Genomic DNA, 10,355 nt, shown 5'->3' with positions numbered 1-10,355 from the left:
ATCTGCAGAGGCCCTGATGAGCTAAATTCACAGAGCATCTCATCACCAATGCTTATTTTACACACACCTTCTGCATTCCACCCAAAAGTCTCTCATCTCTGAAGCTTTGGACTCCAGGGGTTACCTTCAGCAGATGCTCCTGAGGGTGGATCTTTGTGTCCCTGACTGGACTCCAATCCAAATTTTTATAATATATATTATAAATATTTATTATATATTATAAATATATTATATTTAATATAATAAATAAATATATACAATGTCATATGCCTTTTAGAATTATCTGTTTGCTTGTTTATAGACAGACTCACATATATCTCAGGCTGATCTGGAATTCACTATGTAGCTGAGGATAACCTTGAACTTCTAATCCTCCTGCTTTTATCTCCTGAGTGTTGGGTTTAACTTGGTCAAATAATTTTTAAATCACCCAATCAAGCTATGTTTCTATCTACCATCTATCTATCTATCTATCTATCTATCTATCTATCTATCTATCTATCATCTGCCTATCTGTCTGTCTGTCTATCTATCCATCCACATCTATCTATCTATCTATCTATCTATCTATCTATCTATCTATCTATCTATCTCTATCACTCTGTCATCTATCTGTCTTTCATCTATCTTCCATGTTTCTATGCATGTATTTGTCTGCATGTGTGTGTGTGTGTGTGTGTGTGTGTGTGTGTGTGCAGATACATGCATCTCCACCCCTGCATAGAGACCAGAGAAGAATATCTGCATCCTTCTTTATCACTTTCCACCTGTCTCCTTGAGGCAATGTCTCTAATTGAACCCAGAATTTGAGTTTTCTCATCTAGATTGGAGGCCAGGAAGCCTAGCCATCTTGTCTTTGTTCCTCTCATATTTTGAATCACAGTTGTGCACTGTTATGTGGCTTCTGGTATCATATTTTGAATCACAGTTGTGCACTGTTATGTGGCTTCCAGTATCAAAACTCTAGTGCTCATGATTGCATAGCAAGTCCTTGTAACTGCAGAGGCATTTCTTCATCCACCACAGCTGAGTTTATGCAGTGGTGGGGATTGAAGTCTAGCCTTGTGCATGCTCACCAAGCACTCTACTAACTCAGCTGCATCCCTACTCCACTCTATGCCTTTAAGAGTTCAGATAAATTCATGTATTATATACTATTAGTATTCTAGTAGGGATACTTCCAACTTGTTATCAGGGGTTTTTCCTTAAATTTATCCTTTTTGGACAGGATATTTTTCTTTGGTTTGTAAAAGAGAAATCTTTGGATTGATGTTTAAAAAATATCTTTTCTTATTTTCCTTTGAGTCCTTACATGCTGTGATAGATTGACAATGACTGAATTGTGAAGACACTTCTTTTCTTCTTCTTCTTCTTCTTCTTCTTCTTCTTCTTATTATTATTATTATTATTATTATTATATTTTTGTTTTAATTTTACACATCAGCCATGGGTTCCCCTGTCCTCCCCCTCCTGCCCCCACCACCACCTTCCCCCCATCCCCTCCCCTCTATTCCCATCTCCTCCAGGGCCAAGACTCCCCTGGGGATTCATTTAAACCTGGTGGATTCAGTACAGGGAGGTCCTGTCCCCTCCTTCCAGGCTGAGCAAAGTGTCCCTGTGTAAGCCCAAGGTTCCAAACAGCCAGTGCATACTCTAAGGACAGGTCCCAGTCCCACAGCCTGGATGCCTCCCAAACAGTTCAAGCTATTCAATTGTCTCACTTATCCAGAGGGCCTGATCTATCTGGGGGCTCTACAGCCTTTGGTTCATAATTCATGTGCTTCCATTCATTTGGTATTTGTCCCTGTGCTTTTTCCAATCTTGGGCTCAACAATTCATGCTCTTACAGTCCCTCCTCTTTCTCGACAATTGGACACCTGGAGCTCTACCTGGGGCCTGGCTGAGGCTCTCTGCATCCACTTCCATCAGTTATTGGATGAGAGTTCCAGCTCAACTGGTAGGGTGTTTGGCCATCTGATCACCAGACTAGGTCAGATCAGGCTTTCTCTCGACCATTGCCAGCAGTCTACAGAGGATGTATCATTGTGGATTTCAGGGGACCTCTCCATCCTATTCCTGTTCTCATGTGGTCTTCATTTATCATGGTCTGTTCTTCCTTTTTCTCCCTTTCTGTTCTTGATCCAGCTGGGATCTCCTGCTCCCCTAAGCTTTCTTTCCCTCAAACCTTGCCCTTCATTACTCCCATTGTCGTCCAGGTTATTTATGTAGATCTCGTCCATTTCTCTGTCATTGGGTGATCCACCTGACAGAAGAGAAAGCAGGAAGTACTCTTGAATGCATTGGCACCAGAGATCACTTTCTAAATATAACACCAGTAGCACAGACACTGAGAGAAACAATCAATGGGACCTGTTGAAACTGAGAAGCTTTTGTAGAGCAAAGCACATGGTCAACAAGACAAAGCGACAGCCTATAGAATGGGAAAAGGTCTTCACCAACCCCACATCTGACAGAGGGCTGATATCCAGAATATATAAAGAACTCAAGAAATTAGACATCAAAATGCCCAACAGTCCAATTAAGAAATGAACTATAGAACTAAACAGAGAATTCTCAACAGAGGAAGTTCAAATGGCTGAAAGACATTTAAGGAATTGATCAACATCCCTAATTATTCAGGAAATGCAAATCAAAACGACTCTGAGATACCACCTTACACCTGTCAGAGTGGCTAAGATCAAAAATATGTGGAGCAAGGGGAACTCTCCTCCACTGCTGGTGGGAATGCAAGCTTGTACAGCCACTTTGGAAATCAATATGGTGCTTCCTTAGAAAATTGGGAATCCATCTCCCCCAATACCCAGCTGTAGCACTCTTGGGCATATACCCAAGGAATGCTCAATCATACCACAAGGACATTTGCTAAGCTATGTTCATATCAGCATTGTTTGTAATAGCCAGAACCTGGAAACAACCTAGATGCCCTTCAACTGAAGAATGGATAAAGAAAATATGGTACATATACACAATGGAGTACTACTCAACAGAGAAAAACAATGACATCATGAGGTTTGCAGGCAAATGGATGGATCTAGAAAAAATCATCCTGAGTGAAGTAACCCAGACGCAGAAGGACAAGCATGGTATGTACTCACTCATAGGAGGATACTAGATATAAAACAAAGATGACTAGACTGCTACACAACTCCAGGGAGGCTACCTAGAAAACGGGACCCTAGTGAAGACACTTCTAACCTGGGACAATTAGGCTCAGGAAGTCAAGCTTGGTGCATACATGTCATCCATTTGCATGTTTATCTTACTTGTCTTTTTATAAAGACCTAGTTTTAAACATTTTATACAATGACAGCCAAATTAGAAAATTAAAATGTAAGCAGAACACAGCCTTTGGACCAATTCTACTCACCCACTATTCTTTTTGAATAAATTTTTACCCAAACAAAAATGCTCACTTGTTTGCAGCATATATGTGGATGTGTGGATGTTACAACTGCCCTTAAATACCTGTGACAGAAGTTACACAGTAGACAGTGCCTAAAGCATTTGCTAGCTTGCTCTCTATGGAAAACACCCTTGCTTCATCATTTAGACAGGAGGAAAATTTTCTTGCTTTGCTCATTCTTTGGCAGACCTTGTGACTCAGACTACTCCATTAGTTCCTTATGGATCAGCTTCCTTCCCTATTATTAGGTTAACTTTGTGACCTAAGAGACCCCATACCTTCAGCTTTAATAGTTGAATCTTGAATTGTCTGCAGCCCAGATGATCATTTTTATTCAAAATCATTCAAGTCTAGAGGACTAACACACACACACACACACACACACACACACACACACACACACACACTACCTCATTCACCTTTATTGTCTCTCAAACCTTCTAGACCCCACTCACCTTCTGGCATCCAGATCATCCATCATAATCAGGGTCAATGTTTTCCAGTTGATGCTGTGTGGTTTTAAGGAATGACCAGTTATTATAATTCATATCTCCACAGGGTCTTGTGCTTTCTTATGGATGTGTAGGTTAACCAATGTCTCTGCTTTGGATTTTGCTTAGCTGTAGCTGTTTAGTTGGTCAGCTCTGTGCTTTGTTTCCCTTGTAACCCGCTCTCATAAACAGACTAATCTGGTGAAAGTCTTTTTCTACTATGGTCTAAGAACAAGAGACCGAGCTCAACTACACAAATTATTTTGTCTTCATTTATTCATGTCTCTTAACAACTCACTGCCCAGAGTAAGCCACAGAGCCAAACCTAGAGTCAAGGCATAGGATCAAAGTCACATTTAGAGAGAGGTCTACAAAGAGGCATGGTTAAGGACATGAAAATAATAATAATAATAATAATAATAATAATAATAATAATAATAATAATAAAACATAAGAAGGCTCTCAGAGGGCCCAATGACCTATCTATTACAACCACCAACATTCTCACCAACCTCTACCAGAACTAATCAATACCATAGCAGCATATTCTCCTGCAGTGCATATTGCCATTCTAGTCTTTCGATTTATAATGCTAAGCCAAGCATGAGAGGAAGAAGAAAACAGAACTACATATTAACTCAAATTCTGTAAGCAGTAATGACATTCTGAATTACCCATGCTTCTTGAGTGGTGCCCTTCCATGCAAAGCCCATGTACCAAGAAGTCAGAGCCACATCCTCACCTCACAGTTTGTGAAAGTGGGATGGCAGCAAAAAGATGTCATATAGAGTTGGTGATGTTCACAGATGAGTGAATCACTACAGTGCTTAACTCTATTCTGAAGCCACTACTGCTAAACTTTAAAGATAATGATATATTCACATAGCTGTTGGTTACAAAACAGAGAGACACCATTTACCCATCACCCAGCTTCCCCTAATACTAGCAAAGTTTTCAACTATAGTATAATGTCACAACCTAGATACTAACAATGAAATAATCTTATTCAGATTAAATTTATTTTGTATACATACAGTGTGTGCAAACAATTGATTCTTTATAGGTTATTGCATTCATATATTTGTGTAATGACCACCATAGTCAAGATATGAAGACACGGTTTCATAAAGCATCTATTTTTGACTAGCTTATGCTCACTCAGTATAGATACTCAAATTGACTTATGTGTAGACCTACTTAATAGCCTCAAATATGTGGTCCCTGTCATACGTGCATAGTTTCCATCAGATACAGGATATCTGTCTCACATTTCCATTGCCTGTTAAATGTGCCACATAACTATTCTCTCAAGTGACCATGGAGTGATTATGCAGTGTGCATCTCCTTACAAATCTAATAAGACCTATGTAAAATGAATTATAAAGTATTACACTAAATTGCTTTTCTGTGGAACAGTCTTTTGTATGATATGAATATGTATTATTCTCATTGTTAATAATAAAGCTGATTGGCTAGTAGCCAGGCAGAGAGTGTGGGTGGGACAACTAAATGAGTAAGGGAAGAGAAGGGTGGAGTCATGTGGAGATGCTGTGAGCAGTCCAAGAAGCAGGATGCTAGAGTACTGAAGCCACGGGCCACATGGCAATAAATAGATTAGTAGAAATGGGTTAATTTAAATGTAAGAGCTAGTTCATAATAATCCTGAGCCATTGGCCAAGCATTTGTAATTAATGTAGGCCTCTGTGTGGGAAGTGGCTACTGGGTATTTGGGAACAGGCAGGACAGAAACTCTGACTCCATTTACACTGCTCTCTCAAGGAAGCCCTACTTTGCCCATATGATTTAATGTTGTGAAGAAATCCTAGGTGAGAGTGATCTACTTAGTTTCTAATGGGAGATTGCTTCAGTTTGGCTCTTGGGGATATCACCAGAAATCGTTCTCTGGGGGCTGGAGAGATGGCTCAGCAGTTAAGAGCACTTGTTGGCATTGAGGAGGACCCATGTTCCAGCATCTACATGGCATCTTATACCAGTATGAAACTCTACAAATACCCTCTCCTGGTCTCTACCAGGCACACACATGGTGCACAGACATACATGCAGGCAAGACACTCATACACATGCAATAAAAAGCAGTAAAAGGTCATCATGAAAAGAAGTTCTTTAGTCGTCCATGTCTCTGCTATAAAAAGCCAATTAATGAATTATAGTAAAATGTAATTTGGGAACTTGGCTCTTAAAGCTACTTTATAAATTGAAGGTTGGACAATGAACTCTGAGAACATGGATTTCATAGAATGCATTGTCAGAAGTGGCACTCTCATGTCTTCATCAGACCCACCTCTGACTTGTGTGAGTAAAGATGCTAAAATAAAGTGCTCTTGACAAGAAGTATTTGCAGACTCAAAACTAGGAGCTCACCTAGCATGTTATGCTAGGGCTGTGGCTCTCAACATTTCAATACTGTGACCTTAACACAGTTCCTCATGTTGTGGCAACCCCAAGAACATAAAACTATTCTGTTGCTACTTCATCACTGTAATTTTGCTACTGTTAGGAATTATAATGTAAATCCCCGACATGCAGGACATCTGATATAAAACCTCTATGAAAAGGTCATTCAAACCCAAAGGGGTCATGGCTCATAGGTTGACAGCCACTGCCCTAGGGCGTCCTGTGTTAGAAAAGTACTTTCCTAACCACCACAGGGTACAAAGCCAGGATACTAACACTGCTGGACTTATAGCTAAGGGAATTACAATATTTCTCTTTATTACAAATTTCTGTTCAAATACATTTTAAAGCTCATTTTTGAAGGCTCTACATGAACACAGCCTAATGAGTAAGTGAGTCTTAAAAGACTTGCCTTGGTGCAGAAGCAGTAGGCTGGCCAAGAATTAAGGATTCTTGAGTCTGCTAAGCCCCAGTTTCTAATTCCTTTATGTCTCTATATTGTTCGTTGTTCTCTGCTTTTCAAGTTATTATGGCCTAAAAGGAAAAAAAAAAAAAAAACCACCTCCCCTTATCATTTTGGCAGCATTCTGGGAAGAGACAGAGAAGTAATTATGTTCTCACTGCTCTCATTTACCAAAAAGCTAATTAAACCTTCTGAGCCTCTAAGTCCTGAAGACCCTCTCCTTATCAGACACCCACCCATGTCATCCTTTCAGGAACTACTTGAATCAGCTCTTACCCAAATCCTAAAGGCTCCTTGAAATAATGTTCAAAAACCAATTGCTTCAGATTGCAAGCTCAGCACCTTGTAGACGAGGAGACAAATACAGCAGGAGGAAGAGCAAATTGCCCAAACCTCCACAGGCAGTGCCAGATTTAGACCAGGACCCATGTCTTCTCCCTTCCAAACACATGTCCATTGTAAGACACCACGCTGCTTTTATTTAACTCAGGAAACAATGAAAAGAGTACAGACATTGTGAGAACGGTCTATTTGATCTACCCATTCATCATTTATTCTCTCAGTGTACAAACTTGGCCACCTGCTCTGCACCAAGGACTGTGCTTGGCTCTGACCGCAGAGCCATAAATATCACAAGCATGGTCTTTTCCTTCTCAGGTCCACGAGCAAAGATGCAGAGGTTCTTTATCTGGCAGTTTTGCAAGCCAGATTTAGCCAGCAGATGTGCTGTTTTTGGCCTGCCCATTGTTTTATAAAGAATATATAATTTTATTGCCAACATTCAAAAGTTGAAAGTATTATATGAAAGACAAGCGGGAAGTCTGGTTTCTCCGGAAGGATTATATGATCTGGCAAGATCGGCCCATTAGTTTCTACTTTATGTCATAGATGGGTGTGGGGTACAACAGTCCCTCCTGACTGAACATTCCTCATTTACCCGTTTCCACCTGCGTTCCTCTGTTCACCTTACACCCAATAAAACTGGGGTGTGCAACTGCCTCCCTGGTGGTTTTCAGGCTGTGCTCTGTAGAATCCCGGGAGCTTTAATGAGACTGTGTCCCGTTCAGCTTCAGAGGAAATTTCAAATCAAGCTCAATGGATTCTACCACAAAGACGTGCTAGATACACCTCTGGTTTGCATTTGGACATCTACTTGAAGAGCCTGTCACTAATGTTCTGCTGCAGGGAAATTGATGGATTTCCACATTTCATAAATGGTTTTGTAGGTGGTGTAGACAATGGTCACTATAGAAATATGAAAAGAAACAAATGTGAGTATTTGATTGGAATGGAGCCAGAATTATGCCATGGATAGGCTTGAGCAGAGACAAGAACTTAAGATGGAGGAAAATCCTACAGAAAAATTCATCAGAAGGAACCATCAGTAGGTCTCGAAAGGAAATGTCTGGAGAATGTTCCACACTACCCTGCACAGCATCAAGCAGGCTGATAAACAAGCACATAATTGTGCAAGTATTTTTCTAAACATAAGAACAATTAAATTAAGAGATTTCCCAAGTTTTATTTAGCGATGTCAACTAGATATGTAGACTTTCAGCTATCTCATTAAATAATGGCTCTGGTTTATATATGAACAGAATAAAATGGATCTTCATGTTATAAAAAAGTTGGAAAAAAAGATATGTATATCCAGAAATGAGAATGCAAACTTTATTTTAATGAAATGCACAGTCAATAAAGACTCCTCCAAAAGCTGGTTGAGAATAAATTTGACAGGATGCATGCTGGCTACTGACACATAGCCACAATTGTTAGCAGAAACATGGCATGATTTGCATTTTTACATGTGAATACCAAGATCTTCCAATATTCTAAAGACAAAAGAGCCTGCTGGTTGACCATTTCATTGAAATGTGTTGTTAGACTTTATATATAAACAGCCAGGTCTCCCATAGAGACAGTTGCTTATAGGGTTGATTTTTAAATATTAAAATCTTCCTGCATAGCTGTAGCTGGAGTTTCCTCTCCAGGTCCTGCCTGGCCCACAGTCAGGACAAATCTTTCTCACCTGCCAGTCCCATAGGCACTCAGACACAACCAGGTAAACACACAGAGACTTATATTGCTTACAAACTGTGTGGCTGTGGCAGGCTTCTTGTTATCTAGTTCTTCTATCTTAAATTAACCCATTTCAATTCATCTATACTTTGACAAGTGGCTTGTGGCCTACTGGTACCTTACATTTTCCTTGTCATGGCGGTGGCTATCAGTGTCTCTCTGCCTCAGCCTTCCACTTCCCAGAATTCTCTTCTCTGCTTGTCCCACCTATACTTCCTGCCTGGCTACTAGCCAATCAGTGTTTTACTTATTAACCAATCAGAGCAACACATTTGACATACAGAACATCCCACAGCACATAGCAATCAACCTTTAAAGGCATAGTTTAAAGTTATGAAAGATTTTTAAGTCACCTTTAACTCAAAATCCCATAGTCACAAGATAGCTTCTTACCAAAGTAACAATAGAGAAGACATTAGTAATCCATCTCATATTCATGCATTTTCTACTGAGACCTGCATTTTAAATTTTACAAAAGTTCCTCCAAACCTTTTTATTTAAACCCAATATGAAAACTACAATCATATTTTCATTTTACAAATTGTATGCTAATTTTTCAGAGGACCTCAATGGCTTGTCCAAGGTTGCAAAGGTCTCAGAGTAACCTGGGCTCATTCAGTGGCCCCAGTTGCTAGAGTGTTAAGAGGATATATCAATTAAGTAGCAACACCACAGGGATGTTCAAAGGACAAATGAGGTAATATAAGGAAAAGCTTAGTATAGAAACTGTTACCTTGCAGGGGTTTAATAAGTGCTCAATATTAAAAGTAGTAAGACAAATGCAACTTGGCTATCAATTAGCACACCTAACTATGCCTCTTGCTTCCTTTGAGGCTGTGAATGTACTGTAGAATCTGAAAGTGTGTCCAGACTGAACTGACCCAACACTGCAGTCACTTGCCTTGTGGCTTACTGAGTTCTTCAGGGTAATGATGACACTACAGGACCCTTGATATATATACCTTGATTTGCTTTACCAAGGTTCTGAAAGTTTTTTCATTTGCCAGAAGTCATAGACTAATGAAAACAGACCTGTAAGTGATTGTCTTTTAACAGTCTACTGTACATTGAATTCCTTTCACTTCCTTACCCAGGGATTATGCAGACTGTTCCTGGTCCTCTTTGAAAATGGGAAGCTCACCACTACTGGTGGTAGGCACTCCATCACAGAAGGTTCTCTCTGTGGAAAATTCTCTATTATAACTGAGGGAAATTCTTTCACAATGCTTCTAATATTTTGTGGTAGCTAAATCAAATTCCATTACCTAATAACATTCTTTCAAAATGTGCAAGCTGTTGCCACCATCTATCAAATCATTCCCAAGCCATTCAACCGTTTCTCTTTTGACTTGGGGAAAATAGAAATTCCCACTCGTGGCCTGGTCACCGTTCTCTAAATGGCTTCTGTGTTTCCCTAGTGTTTGTTATGTTCAATACCCTAAGCTCAGGGTCATCTCAACTATTACCTTCCTTGTGTTAAATT

This window comes from Onychomys torridus, chromosome 23 (assembly GCF_903995425.1).
Source record: "Onychomys torridus chromosome 23, mOncTor1.1, whole genome shotgun sequence".
Taxonomy (NCBI): Eukaryota; Metazoa; Chordata; class Mammalia; order Rodentia; family Cricetidae; genus Onychomys; species Onychomys torridus.
This window is presented reverse-complemented; position numbering follows the sequence as displayed.